Source organism: Perna viridis, chromosome 1, assembly GCF_037379345.1.
Source record: "Perna viridis isolate PV_CMFRI_1.1 ecotype Kerala chromosome 1, ASM3737934v1, whole genome shotgun sequence".
Taxonomy (NCBI): domain Eukaryota; kingdom Metazoa; phylum Mollusca; class Bivalvia; order Mytilida; family Mytilidae; genus Perna; species Perna viridis.
In genome coordinates, this window is record NC_142445.1 from 39,658,683 (window position 1) to 39,678,370 (window position 19,688).

General features: G+C 32.5%; 1 protein-coding gene across 2 annotated transcripts in view; it reads right to left on the reverse strand.

The window, feature by feature from the left end:
• Positions 1-260: 260 nt before the first annotated feature.
• LOC148628717 (general transcription factor 3C polypeptide 3-like) overlaps positions 261-19,688 on the reverse strand; it is a 70,262-nt gene continuing 50,834 nt past the window's right edge. Inside the window, exon 27 of one of the 2 annotated variants that reach the window (XM_088593061.1) lies at positions 261-1,823. The gene's annotated coding sequence lies outside the window, so the exon portion shown is untranslated. The remainder of the gene's footprint in view (positions 1,824-19,688) is intronic. The other variant, XM_088593070.1, reaches the window with a different exon arrangement.

Sequence of the window (19,688 nt, forward strand, 5' to 3'; positions counted from 1 at the left end):
GTGTCTGAATTTTATATGGACAGGTACTTAGATATACTTTTAGCTACATATAGCATGAAAATGTAGTACAAAGGAATGCTTTAAAACATTTATACCTATTAGAGGCAGATCCAGAGATTTTGAAAAGGGGAGTTCCAGGCAACTGTTTGCTCAGTTTTGTATTAATTTAACAAAATATCTCAACAAGAAAAGGGGAGGGTTCAAATGGGAATATACAAAGACTGCTAAACCTTTTTCTTAGTTGTCTTAAAGACATTAAATTAAAAAATCAATGTTATTTTTTATTTATTTAAGTAAATATTTTTTCAGATAATCATTGATAACAAATACTACAAGTAATAAACAACAACAAAGTTTCAAATAAATACATGAAATTAATATAAATGACAAAAATTATTATAAAACAGAGTCATATCCACTGAATATCTAAATCAAGAATAACAGTACTAATTTCCAACAAAAACTGGATTTGATTGAAGATTTGACTCACTTTCCATCAACTGTTTTTCAGAGCCATGTGACATCGAACTTTCATTGTTATCAAAACGATCATTATCCACAATAGTATCCAATGTCGGGCAATTATCAATAGCTTCCTGCCTTTCACAACTACTTAACTTTTTATACTGTATATTTTTAAGGAAAGAACTCAAATGTTGTGCATTTTTAAATTGAGGAGTTTGAAATTTCTCTCTGGTGACAAATTCATAGTAATAGTTATCAAACTCAGCTTCCTGTCTCTCTCTCCTAATGTATTTTATCATCAGTATTATGATACTAAATGCGTAAAACATAAGTACAGTGATGATGTAAAATAAAGGATCGTTTGCCCAATGTGCTATTGTAGTCTCATTTTTCTGAACACATTCTGAATTTGAAACTGTTATTTGCAAAGTAGTACTCAATCCACTGTCACTTGTTGCATTTACATTTGAAATAAATTCAGTAGCACCCACCATAATAACAATGTTCCTCCTAGGAGATACTTAAAAATTTTTTCTAATTCAAATTTATCGAATATCAATAAAGCAATTCCAGTTCCTTCCTGAAAATCAATTAGATATTTATAAATTCATAATTCCATGATAGAATAAATAATTTTTCAAACATCAAAATTTATATAAGACAAACACATTTGCACACAATAAAAAATGACATTTCCAATAAAGAAATGTTTCACATGATTGCCAGAGCTCCAAAGTTTATTCTAAGCACCTCTTTGTTTATAAAACAATATAAGCATGTTCTCTTCCAGCTTGAAAAAATATACAATATATTAAATTCTACCAAGTCTACCGCCAGCCTAGTTCACCCTTTGGCAAAAAGATATCTCCTGAATCTTGACATTATATAATCCTTAGTGATCAGGTTATCCTTTATAATTTGTCTTTGACAAATCTATCGTGACACCAATTACCCTTACCATCCGATACTGCCTAGAAGAAATCTAGAGAATAATGAATGCTAGAATTTCAAAGTTTGCCATCACTCCGTAATGCCAAGTGTGTAACAGGATATTGGGCTATTACTGAATTCAGATCATTTAGAGTGTCTATAATTAGCTTTTCTCTGTAGGATTTTAACAAAATTATACATGTTCCTGGTCAATCTAAGATGTGTAGATTTCTTCCATGCTCATTTTATCTTCCGAACAGAATCCAATAATCTTATTCTAATGAATTGACCAGCATGTCAATAAATATTGTTACTACAGCAGAATAACAAATATTCTCTCAAGGCCTGTCTTGTTATCTGCTTGTCTAGTACACTAATTGAACAAGACCCTCATCCTTCCGACGGAATTTCCTGAAGAGGAATCGAACCTGAAAAATACAATTACCATAATAACAGAACTGCGTGAATTATTTTGTTGTACAAATTGTTTGTATTACTTCTAATCAGTGAGAAAACCAAATCATGTCAATTCCACTCATCTTAATTTTACAATTTCCTGCACGCTATTTAAAAAAATTAAATCCTATTAGTTCCTTCTGCTACAAGGCAATTAGGAAATTAAACAATAAAAACCACTGATAGCATACATAGTAATTATGGAATCTTCCTAGTATTCAGCATATGGTAGTGTCTAACAAGTGTTTACACAAATGAGAACATCTATCTTAATATTACTTCCCAACGGCCGACATATTTAGTTGACACTTTTGATACAACAGTGTTTTCTTTGAAAAAAGGAGATAACAGGCAAACAGAAATTTGCTCATTCTAAAATAAGTGCAGAGTCATAATAGTTGGAGTAAATTTGTTCCTACATTTAAGAGGTGGATTCAATACTTTAGGAAAATAATATTGAAGTATAAGATTGAAATATAAGATAAGTCTTTTTGAGTAAACACTCTATGCAGATAAAAAAAGAAAACAGGTCTAATTCAATGGTAAAATTAATACATTATCTTGTGGCACACTACCTACATGCAATACTTTCAAAGCCTTAATTAAAAACCCTCAAATTAATATAAAACATACGGACAGACATACTGATCATGTAGGGGCCACTAAGAACCCCCCAATGGCTAATAAATACGGATTTATTTTAACTCAGCTGTGATTTTCTCAAGAAAAACATCACTCCTACCTATAATCGATGAAGTTCCAATAAATATTAACTAACTACTATAGTAAGGCCATTAATATGATCATAAAAGCTCCATAATTGTAAAATGGAATCATATGCAAGCTATTGTTTTAGATTATATTAACCTGAAAATGTCTCATAAAATGTTTAACCAGAGAAATCAATACCTTTCAGGTAATGTTTCCTTAAAATGTCTTCAAATGACAAATTAATTTGCTCTTTTTTTGTCTGGAAGAAGACCATGCTGCATGTTTTTTTACCAATACCTATTTGATATTGAACAGTAGTGTATTTTAAAACAATGTGATTGGTTAGAACAGTAATATGCAAAATATTCTTGCTTCCAAGACAGTCAAAAGATTCCAATTTATGTCTCGCTCATCTAAATTGAAACTTTGAAGTAAAACTACATGAAACTTTTGACTATCAACGTGCAGTAGCCCTAGAAGCTAGACTGTCTCATTGGATTTATGTTAATATGTATTTCAACATCATTGATGATTAGAATGTAGGGATAGAAAGTCACTGAAAAAAAGTCACAACATAAGTTTTAATTCAGTTAGGACAAAAGGTCACAGATTAAAAAAGTCACAGTTTATGTAATTATGTGAAGTAGCAATTAGTAATTAGGCACAGACCATTTTCTTCTCTAGCCAGCACTCCACAGTATTGTAGAACTGCCTAATTTTGGTCTTGTAATCTGATGTTTTGTAACATTTATCACTTTAAAAAATTGTCAAGCATCTGTAAATCTATATATCTAAAAATAGCTGAAACCAAGGCCTTCAGGGTGCAGTGAAAATTTTCTGGAAAAAAGATTACCTACAGTAAATAGGGTTACCATAGAAACCATGCAAAAATATGCGAAAATTTGCAAAAAAGTTCATAAAATCAGGTTTAAAAATATCAAATTTCCCGCAAAATATCTAAAATTTTTATTTCATACCCTGAAACTGTTCATACTTTTTCCTTCAAAAACCCCTTCCTCGTATGGGCATCGTCTGTTAGATTTTGAGCTATTTCACTTTGTACTCCACTTATTAAATTTAGCATGGTAAAACATTGACTTACTTTCACTTTCAAATTGAAAAAAAGCCCCTTCAACATTGAAAATATATAAAACATTGCAAAATACTTTGAAAAGTCCCCTTTTTTCAAAAAATGTTTTATCAACAAAAGATTCCTCATTTTTAATCACCATAGCAATCACCGGTTTCCATTAATGTCATTTTTCATCCCTAGCCAAAAAAGCGAAACTAAAGTAAACTGTGGAGTGCTGGCCTGGGGGGTGGGGAGGGGGGTGATGGTGGGGGTGGGTTGGCGCTGGGATTTTCTTTTGAGTATGAAAAATTATTTTTTGGGGCAAGTGCAGAACAAATTCATTTTCTTCAGCAGTGGCCAAAGTTAAAAGTTTTATTTGCGAATTTACATTCTTAAGTGATGGGGGAAATATTGAATCATACTATTTTCTGTCCATGGCTGTGTAAAAACAATAATTTTTGGGTTCGATTTTGAAAAGATTTTAATTTAAAATGGTCAGCACCTTAAATTTTAAAGAAATAAATTTAAGTTCAGTGGCTTTATTGTTATTATAATCACATATATATCTTGAACAGTGTTAAAATTCTACCACCAAAAATTCTTAAGACAAAAATTGCACTTGAAATATGGACTATTTCTGATGAACAGATAGTTTACACTTCATTTTAAGATTGGTAGGCACATGTTAAATGAATTTGATGAAAATTTACATTAAGACTGGGTATCATATGTAAGTGCACATGATGCAACATGATAACTGTAAGAATATTAGTTAAAAAGAAGATAATCAATTTTTACATGTTAATGGAGTCTAAGTGAGGGATATCTAACACAGTTAGTCCCCCATCCATAGTTCTACTGTAGGCTATTTTGTCTTACGTATGTTCATCAACAGAAGAAAAAATGTCATAAGTCCCCTCATTTTTCAAAGGCTTATCTCTACTTTTTTCGCTACTAAAAGTAGATAATGAGTTAGAGTAGAAGCACTTATTAAGAACCTAGATGTTTACTGTGAAAGACTAACAGGTTCTTCTACGAGTGAAGAATAAAGATCAGGTTATCTTTCACGAGTTCGAGAAATTCAAGACCAATAATTTCTCTAACGATGAAAGATAACCAGATACATGATCTTCAAAAAGTATAAGTGCCCTTTCCTTCCGTGAAAACGTACATTGTTTGCCGGCTTCTCCTATAGAGCACCACCATTTCTTGAAGTATAGTATATAGTGACGTCAAATTTTCACTTGCTTTTGTTCTGAATATGTCTATGTTTCTACCACTTTTAAGACATTTTATTGGTTAAGAAAACAAGTTAAAATGAGAGTGTGTGACCTCATCTTACACAGGCCATCTTTACTGGAAGAATTATTGTTCTTATGTACCAGTTGTCTCTGTTTCTGTGATTCATTAAATCCATCAATTTTTGAAATACATTTCCATTAAAATCTCAAATTCAAACTAAAAACTTGAATAATATAATAAAATCCACAAATTAAAAAATCACAAAATACAGTGCAATCTGTCTTACCTGAAACCTTAAGCAACCAAAAACCAATGGAACAATAAATAAACCAAATACTGCCAAAACCAAACTGGTACAACAGTTCTTTCATTTAAATATTCAATTTGAACCTGTGTAAGCCAAAAGCCTGTCTGAACAAAACAAATTCATCAGTCTAAAGGGTATTCAGGTTAAACAGTACTTCACAGGTAACTCTGACGACAAGCTCAATTTTCTAACAATTCCAAACATCTCCAGTGGTGCAGAAATAGAAAAGTGGTCATTTGAAACACTGAAGACTTCATTGAGTGTAATTATATTATCAGATCAGTGAGATTTAGACATGCATGTAAAGTTTTACTCTAACACCTAACTACTGACAAACCATGAATATTGACACCTAAGAATAAAAGTACACATACCTTTACTGTAACCATGGCAACATAATAAAAATACAAGTCAAACTAACTATTTAACTATGATTTTATCATTGGTATGAAATCATATCATTTAAAAGTACATTTTCACATCTGTCCATCTCACTGATGTTGCAGCTTAAGCACAAGGCTTTGTAGGAATAAGGCAAAAAGAAAAACTTTCACATGCATGTCAAAAACTCACTGATTTGACAATATAATTTCCCTCAAGGAAGTCTTCAATGTTTGAAACGACAACATTTCAATTAGGGCACCACTGGAGATGTTTGGAAATATTAGAAAATTGAGGTTTTCGTCAGTTACATGTCCTAAAATATTCATTTGCAGTGTGCAGTGCTGTCTATAAAATTAAAACTCACTTTAAAAATAGATATGGAAATCTTTTATTTAATCAATGATTCTGATGGTTCAAATTGTTAAATCTCACTTTGAAAATTGTGGGTTTTTTAAATACTATATATCACCCACTGCCAGATTCCTACTGAGACTGATCCTTATAAGTGGTATAAGCAATAATCCATAAGGCAATTATTTCTATATCAGTTAAAATTAACTGTTCCTACAAGTATTGGAAATACTTAAAAGTAATACTTATATATTATTAAACATGTCAGTGACTAGTTCAAATCATAACTACAAGCCTACTTCAATAAAATCTATTTTAGCAACTACCTGTGTATAGAAATAACCTGGGTAAAAAAAACTATTACTAAGATACCTGAGGGAATGTAAAGTGTATACTTTAAAAAATAAACATTAATTCAAAGACCACCATGATTTTGCATTCCCTTGGAAGATCACTTGAAACAGGTTTGACTATAAACTAAGTCAAGTGAACCAACACTGACAGTACAAGGAAGGTAGAGTAATCAAGATTGATACGAGGGTATGCTGCAGTTGTCTTAAAAACTCATAAATATAAACTACAAAAAGACAACAACATCCCAGTTACAACACGGAAACTACTTTATTATGTTGACATGTTTCACTGCTTACTACGGCATCATCAGGTTTTACTGTAGTTATAATGGTTAATGTCATGATTGAAATAGTAATTAGAAAAATATTTTAAAAAAACAAAAAAAAAACATAACAGCTGTGCTGTAGACATACACACAGAACTTTATGTTTAAGGCCCATAATTTTAAAATAAAAAACAGAAAAAAGTAAAAAAAAACTTCCATGAAGGAAAAAAAAATACAATTTTTTAAACATTTTACCTGTAGACAGTTGGACAGACAAACACTGACATTCCATAATAAGTCTTTTAAATATAGATAGATTATTACATGACTGTCCCTATTTTAAGAGCTAGGATTTCTTATCTTAAATGCATGTTGAGAAATTAAAGTTTTTGCATGAGAAAGCACATCCTGAATGAGTGAAAGGAGATTGAATTACTAACACAAGTAAAATAAAATTCATGAGTTTCATTTTGGAAGAGTAAGTATTTTTTTACTTCTGTTAAAAGCTGCTTTACAGGCAATCTACCTACAGCCAAGAAATCCATCTAAAAGTGAGTAAATCCCCCAAAAAATTGATCTCCTTGACCTCAATACTAAAGTACACGATTCAGTAATCCACCTGTAAGTGGTTAAATAAAAAAATTCCTTCTCCCTGACCTCAGCTCTACTGTACTTGAAGTGAGTAATTCCAAAAAGTCATTCTCCATGATTTCAATTCTACTGTATAGGCTTAAGTTACCAACCTAACAATGAATAAATCCAGTAATTTATTGTCCTTGACCTTAATTCAACTGTAAATGATAAGTCACCCACTTAACAATGGGTAAATTCAAAAAGCCTAACTAAATTCTACTATACACGATTAAGTTATCTGCCTGTCCAGTATCCCCCTAATATTCATTTATTGATAATATTCTTTCATTCAGTATCCTACCTGTACAACTCCAATTCATCTTAATTTCCCTTCCCTACCTGTACAACAAGCTATACTTCAATAAATCTATTTGTCCAACCCCACCTCATTTTTTTTCCATTCACCTTTATAGCTTACTTAATTCAGTAATACACCTGTCCAAGGCCACCCCCCTTTATGTTTATTTCACCTTTTAAGCTATGCTTCATTAAATCAAGCTTGGTTGAATCAGCTTGATCCAACCAAGCTTGATTCAAAAACGCCACCTGTAAATCCCATTACCACCTCCCCTGCCGCCTATCCTCTTAACATCAAGGTCCATTTTACCACTAAACAAAGCTACCTGTCCACCCCTCTACACTTCCCTATTAAAGTTTTATCTATACTTGACTAAGCAAACCACCTGTCCATGCCCCCTTGTGAGTACCTCACTCATAAGTAACCTAAATGTCCATTTGCACTTTCAGTAACCCACCAGTCAATGTCTCCTTTTCAGTAACCCACCAGCTCATGACCTATTTTCAGTAACCTACTTGTCCATTACAACTTTGCAGTAACCAACCTGTCCATGCCCTCTATTAGGTAACCCACCCGTTCGTGTCCTCTTTTCAGCAATCTACCTGTCTATGTCCCCTTTTCAGTTACTCACCTGTTTATGTCCCCTTTTAGGTAACCAAACTTTTTATGTCATCTTTTCATTAACATACCTGTCCATGTCCGCTTTTCATTAATCCACCTCTCCATGTCCCCTTTAAGTAAGTAACCCACTTGTACATATCCCCTTTTCAGTAACCCACCTGTTCATGTCCCCCTTTTAAGTAACTCACCTTTTCATCCCTTTCAAAGTAATATATTAACCTTTTCAAACTAGTTCTTAAAACTAGAAATTTACTATAAAACTGCGAATTGATACTGCATTTGTTACTCAACAAGCATGGTCAACTTACATTTCTGAGCAGATCAACTTCAAATTTTCGAGAAAACTTCCATCAACTCCAACCATCTATATTCAACAAATTAATACAAAACAACAAGAAATAATAAAAAAAAACAACATTTAAATATAAAACCTGTTGTTCATCAATTATTAAAACTACACATAAAATACTCAAAGTTTACTTACAATTGCAAACAATTCACCCCAACATTCCAATCATCCGAGGAAGCAAATTGCCAGTGCCGACAAGAATTTTATAAGATAATTTGAAATGGATGCTAGAGAATAAAGCAATCACTGATTCTGTTGCACATATCTTTGATTTCATATAAACTTAAATGTAATGCACCTGTGTAAAATATAATTATCTCTCAATACACATCCTTATCAGTGAAGCATCTGTTGCCAAAGGAAGGTGTTTGAGTTATTGATGGAATAATTTTGCCTTTTTGCTTGTTCAATGGTAAAATTGATGACTTTTAAAGAGAATTGTTTTGTTGGAATTTAAATGATTTGTATAAAACTTCCTCAAGGATTTTGCCCTTTAATAACATTTTCCTTTATTTCAATTGAACACAGAATGTCAAGGCTCTGCATTACAACAAAGGATTTGAAATATGCTGCACCGTATGTCCTCCATCAATTAAAGTTTAAGGAAACGATGAGGTAGAACAATTATTATTATTGGCCCATATAATTCTCCATCAATTAAAGTTTCAGGAAAGGATAAGGTAGAAGGATTATTATTCTACGCCCCTATACAGCAAACATAAATTCTTAGTGAAGGTTATTTAACAAATGTCGATGTTATTCAATTATCTAATTTCTTTAATTCTTTTACCTTTATGAACCAATAGCAATACTTAAAAATAAGGCATTAATGGAACATAAAGTGATACCCTGCCAAATAATGGTAAAAAAGGGGGTAGCAAAATTTCAAAATGGTTTAACTTGAAAACCACATTTTGATTTTGCTGAAAATTTATCTTGACCTGTAATTTATAATACTAAACAACTGTGAAAATTTTAAAAAAAAAAAATACTGATCCATTCAAAAGTTATCATCTGGAAACCATTGAGAAATGGATACAGATGGATGGAGGGATGGACAGATGGACAGACATACAAATTTCTGAGGGTATTACATAATACTTTGTCTGGCAGGTATAAAAAGGAATGACATGTTTGGTTGTATGACTTACTCTTTACCAGTATAATTTCAATGCAATATTTACATCAATCTGGCAATTTATTATAGTTTCACAAACTCAGTTATATTGGTGTCACAAGAAAAACACTTCAAAAGTATACATAAGCAAACATTAAACAGGTTACATAGGCTGAGGACCGAAATGTTTGTAGGTTTAAACTGGTCTGAAACTGGCATGTAAGTTAACTGCTAGTAGTCCTTAGTTTGTACAATTGTGTAATTTATATTTAATTCCTTTATTTCTGTTGTAACAAAGGACTCAAACCTTTTTGAACTGATTTTTAGGTGTGTTTAATTGTGTAATATTTTTTCCGAAGTGGCAAGATTTTAATGGGGGAGGGTTGTGACCATGCCAAAGTACTTCAACCTAGTCACATTTTTTGTGCCTGTCCCAAATCAGGAATTTCTGGCATCTGTATGTCTTGTTTTGTTTTCCCCTTAAGTTTATTTTTTATGTTACTTGAGTATATAGGGGCAACTCTTTTGCAGTCAGTGATTTTCTTCCATGTTTTAAAAGCAGCCCCAACCCTTTGTTTTTGGAAAATTTTTGTCACATTGGGATATATGGTACAGGGGACAGAAATCCGTCAATTACTGATCCGGAACTGAAAAATGATACTTAACTGAAAAATACTCATTAGGTTTCAACTTGCCAAAAAAAATATTCCCAAGAAGGGAACAAAGTACTGGGGCAGAGAAATAACATCTTGAGGAACATTTCACTGGCTTCCCTACCTGGTTTTCGAAAAATTATGCCTGACAACTGGGAATTTTCCTACCTTTGGGGAAAATATTTTTCAAAATTTTGGGAAAAGTCTCCAAGGGAAACAGCCAATAGTTGACTGCAATAAAAGAGTAACAAAATCACCGGCTGTACCTCAGTTTAATGATGTTTTTGGGCCAGCTGCAGTCAAACATGTAGTATGAGGATTTCCTCATCGTTCATTGAATACCAATGGGTGGCCTTGGGCTGACATTTTCATCCAGTGGGGTTGTTGTCTCCTTGACATAAACACCATACCAATTCTTGTTCTATATATAGTTAGACTATATTTTCAATTTGATAAGAGGGCAAAAAATTGATCTTATTCTCCCATATTGTAAAAGCAATATACTCAGGCTTAAAATCAATCTTCAATGACAACTGCATGTTGTTCAAATCTGATGTAAAATCTCTTTTTTAAGCTGCAGTACATTTACTATATATATATATATGAAAATTTAATCTATCAATTTTTACACTCTTTTATCATTAAAAGTCTTCAGATTTCTTCAGTCAAAATGTATAACAGTAAAATCAAAATCCACAAGGAAATGATTGAAGGAGGTTATACATTTACACCTGTTTCCAACTTTAGACTGATTTGTACTAAGTATTTAATTCAGCCAATATTGAGAAAAAAAAACAAAAAACAAAAAAACAATAAAACTGGTGTGATTAGGGTGATCATTTATGCAAAGGAGACATTTTATGGTAAGGCAAGGAACATTCAATTTGTTTTCTGGTGGAGAGAGGGGTGGGTGGTATGGATGAGGTGGGGGGATTTCTAAGCAAAATTGTAGAACATTTTCCTATTTTGTAACAAAAAAAAACAAAAACAATTTTGACATCATTTAGAGTGAATAAATATTCTGCTCAATGTTTCACCTACAGGCAGAAATTAAGTCAACTTTCCAAATTGATTTGTGTAATTAATCATTAGAAAAATATCTGGCCTGTAAATTGAGCAAAAACATTTTTTTCCTTGCATAAAATCTCACCAATCTTATCCATGCCTAAGGCCACATCATTATGAACTGAGTTTTTATCATATTATATTCTTGCCAATTGCCCAATGTGTTTTGTTTGGTGCTGTCAAACTCTCTCTTTTTATCCTGCAAAATATCTGCAGCATGAATATTCCATTATTCGCTGCCTAATATGCTTTGCAGGGTACTGCTCAACTGTTGAACTGGAAGATCAAGACAGTGGCAACATTGACGCTTAAAAAAGCTCTAATTTTGGATAAATGTTAAATATGGCATTGGTTTCTGAATATAATAAAAGTGGTCATAGAACAAAAAATTTGCATTTAAACACAGGAAACCATTTATACATGGTAAAAGAAAATACTTATTTTTGGCCCTAATATTTGAGTTGGGGCCATACTCCCAAAATCAATACCAACCTTCCTTTTGTGGTATAGAACCTTGTTAAATTAACAACCAACATTAAACCTAGTGTCTACAGACAGAAAAGATGGCATGGAATATGTTGACAACTGTGCCACACTATTACCAAAAAAATGTTGTGAAGGGCACAACCTGAAATTACTTCAGAGATCGAACCTAGATCAGTTCAGAAAAGTATGGATAGAACATTCGAAGCTTGATACAGATCTGAATTTTGATTGTGATCAACTGACTTACACAGGATAAGAATTTGATATGCATTAAGTGTCAGTATCTGTAAGAATCAGGCAGTGGGTGAAACATGGTATGAAAAAACCCACCATTTTGATAGTTTAATTTGACTGTTTTCACCATCAGAATCATGGTGGACCATTGAGTTACAATTTCATTGAAATGCGCTGAAAATGAACATTTCAAGGACAGATAACTCTGACAAAAATCTCATTTTTCTAACATTCTATTGAAAAATTTCTGAGCAAAGCCAATGATGCGGGGATCAAATAATGGTCTTTCCAAATACAGAAAGTATCCTTGAGTGGTATTACATTGTCAGATCAGTTGGGTTTTGACATGAATGTTTCTGATTTTTCCAATTTTGGCTCAATAATTCAATAGCTCAAGTAACAACCCGTAAAGCCCAGCCTTCCCTTTGAGAAATTGCACATTGAGTTTAATGAAAATGCTTGTTCTCAACATTTCTACCTATAACTCCTAAAAAGTTTAAATTACAACCAAAAAATAAACTTCAGCTTTCCATTTGGGTTATGGTATGTTGTGGAACAATTTAAAAACAATCCATTCATTTTAAGTCAAGTTATTGGAAGAACATCATAAAAATTCTTGTTTTCAGCACCTTTTTGACTCTTTATTCCTGTGTGACGCCTTTTTGGTCCCTAATTCCTGAACAGTTTAAGTCACAAGCCCCAAAATAAATCTAGCCTTCCTCATTAAGTATGGTACTTTGTGGTACAATTTCATCGACATCTATTACTTTTAACTCAAGTTATCACCACAGCATCAGCAAAAGGGTTGTTTCTGGCTCTTTTTGGAATTCTCATTCCTTAATCATTTAAGTATGAAGCCCCATAACCAACTCCAATCTGAACTTTGCAAAATAGAATACAGCAGAATAATATTTGTTTTACAAGAGTTACATAGTTGAATTCTATGAAATGATATTTGTCCTTTTTTGATCAAGAATTCAAAAAAACAGTTGGGGCCATAAACCATAAAATCCATACCAACCTTCCTTTTGTGGTCTGAAACCTTGTTGCAAATTTTTTAAAAAAGTTCAATCAACTAATATTCCCATTATCACGAGAAATCAAGTGTCTACGGATGATGCCAACAACATGAAGGACAGTACCATACTGTTATACAACCACAAATTTTGATAAAAATGGCAGGTAGATATTGATAAAAAAAATCTAACTGACTAGCAGTACTTCTGTATTAAAAGTAATTATATACTTTGAAAATGTGCTAAGTAGGTTTGGCAAGCTATGGAATCTTTTATTTTTCCAAAATACCGTATCTCTTTTTATCAACAAGTTCAATTTTAAGATTTATAATTCCTAATGTACTATGAAAAAAAATTGCACACTACAAAAACAAACATGAAACCTACAATATAACGAGAATGGAAATGGTTAAAATGTCAAAGAGACAACCCACTCCACCAGGATGAAAAATGTCAGCAATGTGTATCTGGTAAACAGGAAAAAGATGTACAACAGAATCAAAAGTTTCAAAGATAATACAACTCATCATTTAAATTATTATTTCCATCTCAAAAGCATGTACAGAAAGCAGTAAAATACTATAAATACTGTGAGCTAAAAAGGATACTACCTACTTCAAATGAATTTAAATAAATGACCTAAACCTTTGAAGTCCTTTGACAGTAACTATATTCCTTGAGGTACATCTATATATGATGCCAAACATTCCTATAGAATTTCATTAAAATCCCTTGAGTGGACAGACAGACAGACGTCGTGACCCCTATTTACCCCTAAAAACTTTGTTAGCAGGATGGGGGATAGGGTAGGTATAATAATGCATCAAACACTTAATGTTGAAGAAAAAAGAACAAGAAAGATGTTGTACACTACATCGTGCTAAGAATAACCTCACTTAACCATTTAAGTCAAAGCAGGGAAAGGGAGATACAGTGTAAGTCATCATGAGAAAGCAATATACCAAATACATATAAGCATTACCTCCAGCAGAAGCTGAAAAATTTGTTACAAAAACTTCCATTATGCACAACCTAAAAAATTACAAGTTAATCAGTAAACAGGAAGTAGTTGAGCCACAAACTTAAAATAGGGGACACCATACAATCATCATGAGAAAGCAATACACCAAATATCAGAGCATTTCCTCCAGAATAAGCTGAGAAATCTGTTACAAAAAGGTATAGTGGACATGTACAAACCAGGTGATTGCAATACTGAGAAAATAAATGACACAATTCAAAGAACTAAAAAGTTTACACAGACAACAAACAACATTGAACCACAAAAATGGGGTGAACTCAGGTGCTCTGGGCAGGTGAACATCCTGTTTCTGTATCTTTCTAATGTTTGGAAACACTAACTGGATACAAACACAAAGTTCAACCATATATATTTTAACTTCTAAAAACATAAACAGAAATTTTTAACAACAGAAATTATACATCTGCTAATGGCAGGAAAGGATACAAAAGTTGAAGTAACTTTTATCTAGAAATCAGAACAGACCCAAAATTCTAGAAACACAAAATATCGCTATGTAAACAGACAACCATCCATTATAGACACACAACAGTGGAAAATACCCATTATGATAGTCTGCTCATTAAAAGAAAAGTCTGGTGAAAAAGGATGGACATCTATAACAGAGGGAAGTAGTTAGTCATATTGGTAATGACTAACATAGCTGTTTCACATCAATATTATTTAACCTTTTAATGGTGAAGTGAAAGGTGAACTGAAGTCGTAGGAGTTGTCATGCTTGGTAAATCCTCATTTGTACAGAATTTGATAACAGGGAACAACCAAAATAGCTTACGTATGCTAAGAGTAATCAAGGAAACCACGGTTCTATTGTAAGATCAAAAGAAAGCAATCCAGGGACTTTTAAGACCAAACAGACATACACAACAAAGAACAATAAGTAACTGAAATAATACATACAAAGTAACAAAAGCAAAATGAGCAACTCGGACTCCACCAAACACTGGGAGCATGGACCAGGTGCACCGGTAGGGTAAACATCCTCTGCTTTTCTAGAAACACCTGCTGAGTTGCTCATAAAAATTCAAGTCCGGAGTGGACGAAAGAGGAAAGGAAAACTATGACACGATGAACAAATCAGTTTTTATTGTGCAGGTGGATACATCGTAACATTCCAGGAGTTCATGATGGTGACCATAAAACTTCTGTAGTGATGACTTCAATCTTGTAGCAACATAGCCCTGTTCCAGAAGCCTAACCGTAAGAAGTCAACATATGCCACATCAATTTCAAGCCACATACCAAATTTAAAATCAATCTGTCCAGTGAAAGCTGAGTTTTTTGTGAAAAAAAATTCTCTATCATTCTATACAGTGTAAAACGGTAAATTCACATGAAACAGCAAGTTGATACCCGAGAGCAACTAAAATCACCTACCAAGTATTAAATCTGAAATTAAACAGACTAATGGAAAGCAAGATTTTTGGACAAAAACTTTTGACAAGATGGATGGATGGATGGACGTATGAACAAAATTAGTGGGGGTATAAAAATAGAGTGCTAACTAGTACTTTAATAATTAAGAAAGAATTGGAACTAATCAGCCCTTCATGTTACACACATGAAAAAAACTTGTAAGCACTAGGCAGAAAAATCTGCCTGGATTTTGTCCAATATAAGGATTATTTTTTTCTTAGCTCCTCTTTTCATGTAAAAAATCTTGGAGGAGTTACTGTTTTATATTTCTAGAAATATCTTTAAAACTAAAATTTTTAGCAACACCTGGTGGATAGAAATACTTTGATTCCCGTATCACTACAATGCCGACAATTATTAAAAAAAAAATGTCCTCTTCCTGCATCCTAGGTTATTTTATAGTGTAGTAAAAGGGCTGAGTAGTTCTGATTCATTTAGACAATAAGAATTGAATCGTCCCATTATCAAATTTTTAGTTCATTAACCAATAGACATGTATGCAAGTGCTTATATCACTGCTCAGCAACAGCAATTTATCAACTAGAGGCTCAAGAGAGCCTGAATCGCTCACCTGGTTAACCATTTGCTTATTTGAACAACATGAGGAATGAGACAGGCTAAGTTCAAATTAACTGTATTGTCAAATGCAGTAAATGCTTTTAATAGCAATTTTATGACCTGAATCAGAATTTCGCTAAAGGCAACAGTTTTTGAATTCTTTTCAAAAACTGTCTTCTGACCCTTATATTCTGTTTTTAGTATAGGCAGCTACATCTATTCATGGATTAAAAATCACAAGTTATTTTGAGCACAATACACTAAAGAACCAGTATGATTATTTTCATGAAATGGTTTTAGAGAAGAGGATTTTGAAAGTTGTTCCAAATTTGTTGAAAATTTTGGCATAAGGCTGTCTCATGATGCTAACCAATATTACCCTGTCAGAATTTTGCTAAAGGCAACGACTTTTGAGTTACTTTATAAAAAAAAAAAAAAAAAAAAATGCTTTCTGACCCCTTTTATTTTTATTATTATTTTTTTTTTATTATGTTTTATTTTTAGTAACAGGGGCCATGTTTTTTCATGGATCAAAAATCTCAAAAGTCATTTTGTGTGGGATACCCAAAGGAACAAATATGCCAACTTTCATTGAATTCTGTGCAATGGTTTTTGATAAGATTTGCAAAGTTGTACAAATGAAAAATGCTGAAAAGCTGTTTCAGGGGCCACATCAGTTGACAATTCGTATTGAAAATTTCGGCATAAGTCCATCTCTTGATGCTGAACAATATACACCTCTACCAGAATTTTACAAAAGGCAATGGTTTTTTTATGTTATTTGCAAAAAAATGCCTTCAGACCCCTATGTTGTTCCGTTTTTAGTAACAGCAGCCATGTTTTTTTACAGATCATAAATCCAAATGGTCATTTTGTGCTCAATACTAAAAGGAACAATCATGCAAAGGTTACACACTGTCGATCTAGTAGTTTCAGAGGAGAAGATTTTCGAAAAATTTGTCCATGATGACGACCGTTGTCAAGTGATGGCATAGCTCACTTGGCCTTTAGCCAGGTAAGCTAAAAATTACAATCTTTTGATAGATCTCTGAACTCCTCAGAATAAAGTCATATATATTTCTAACAGATTAATGTGTCGAAATAAATATTTGATGCATATTGATCAAAACTGGAGGCATACTGTTAACTAGAGATGAAAACATTTTTATTAATTTGTAAAATTATTTCATAATTTTAAATATTTTTTAAGATATTTTAATACATTTTTGAAAATTATTACTTGACTATTAAATCTACCTAAATCATTAAACAGACAAACAATCTTAATTCATTTCTGTGTGAAAAGTAGTGATAAAAGTAAAATAATTTGGGCAAAAACAGACTTCCCACAATTATGCCACAATCACAAAAAAAGTTCAAACACTGTACATGTTAGTCACCAAACTGTGATAATGTGACCCTATGAATAAGCATCTGCATAACCAAATGACATACCTGTTCCTCAAAAATAAAAAAAATAAGTCCCCTATCTAACTATAACTTATCTTTTGTAGTACATGTAGTTACTCTGTGTTCTAGCATTTTTCAGAAATTGAGGTTCCCTTGGAAAAAATCCATATAAAACCAACTTTCTCACAGTCAATGACTGCTTTCCTAACAAAACAAATCCTTACAGCATATGAAGTTTTCAACTTGCCACGGGAAAGTGTAACTAAGTACCTAACTTTCCCTGACCCAAATTTCACTGCCCCGGGTAACAGGAAATAGGAATCCTAGAACACTGTCTAGACTGCTTTAGCACAAATATAATTTGGATAAACAACTTAAGCTATGTGGGAGACAACTAATACATGTATTTTATATTTACATGTCTTTAAGTAAATGTTAACCTTGATGTTACAGAAGCCATTAATGTAATCATAAATTCTATAGCCCCCATCTTTTAAATAAAAGGCTGAGGACAAAAGCACAAATAAATTTATCAAGTAAACAGTGAAAAATAAAAGAAGCACCATTCTACCAAGCATGTAAACAAAAATACTTTAAAGACAATTCTTTAGGATAGGCAGACTGACAGACAGTGGTATGCCATAATTTTAGACAACCATGTATGATACTGCAAGAATGACCTAAGTAAAGAATTAATATTTTGCGGTTGCATATATTTCTTGCAGATTCTGACATTGGTGGGTATCAAATTTCGTGATTTTCCAAAATGGTAATATATAGTGTTAAAAATCAATTTTGCAGATACTATTTTCTGCACATCCTCATTATAGCAACTGGAGAAGTTTTGGTTGAATATTTTAGAGTTACAGATTACTCAAAGCAGGTAACATCTACAATATAAAGTTTTTAAACAAGAGGCTCCCAGGAGCCTGAACCGCTCACCTTGTTATATTTTTGCCTTTCAAGGGCAATAACTCTAACAAGGAGTTGTCTGACAATTCTGATTCCATGAAGACTTTGGTAGAACTGATCATTAAGATCATTTCATCAACTGAAAGTTTCATTCTATCTATTATAGTTTTTAAGATATTTGCTGAATACTGCTAAAACATAATTTTTTGCCTTTCAAGGGCAATAACTCTTACATGGAGTCATCTGACAATTTTGATACTTGGAGACTTTTGTAGGCCTTATAATAAGAATCGTTTCAGCAATGAAAGTCTCATTCTATCAATCATGGTTTTCAAGATATAAGCTGAAAACTGTAAAACAAAACCTGTCATTATTCTCCTCTCAAGGGCGATAACTCTTACATGGAGTCATCTGACAACTTTGATCCCCTGGAGACTTTTGTAGGCAATATTATAAGGATCATTTCAGCAAATGAAAGATATTAACTAAACCTTAAGGTTTTGGAGATATATGCACAAAACTACTGTCCGACTCCTATGTTCTATTTTTAGTAACATTGGCCATGTCTTTTTTACAAATCAAAAATCCAAACATTCATTTTGTGCAGGACACTCTAAAAAAACAAGAATAATAACTTTCATTGAATTCTATACAGTAGTTTCTGAGGAGAAGATTTTTTAATGTAATAACATCAAAAGCAGCAAAAAAAAAGTCCAAAAAGGGCAATAACTCCCACATAGGTCAACAGATTTTCACCAAAATTTGACCACCGATAGATCTCATCATGCTGATACTTTTCCCCATTATCAATTTGGCTAAACCTAACGGTTTTGGAGATATATGCAAAAATCTGCTGTCTGACCACTATTTTCTATTTTTAGTAACAGTGGCCATGTTTTTCAACCAATCAAAAATCCAAACTGTCATTTTGTTAAGGACACCCTAAAAAACAAAAGTACCAACCTTCATTGAATTCTGTACACTAGTTTCTCAGAAGAAGATTTTTGAAAGTAATAACATCAAAAACAGCAAAAAAAAAGTAACGACAGCCATGTTTTTCAACTGATCGAAAATCCAAACGGTCATTTTGTGCAGGATTTTCTAAGGAACAATCAATATAAATTTCATGTAAATCTATTAAGTAGTTTCAGAGGAGAAGATGTTTGAAGAAATTGTTAATGACGACGAAGGACGCCAAGTGATGGCAATAGCTCACATGACCTACGGCCTGGTGAGCTAAAAAATGGCTAATTTCATTGCTAACTTCAACATGCTTGAAATGTACGAAAAAATTAATAAAGTTTCTCCACAATATAAGATGCACATCATAAATATGTGTAT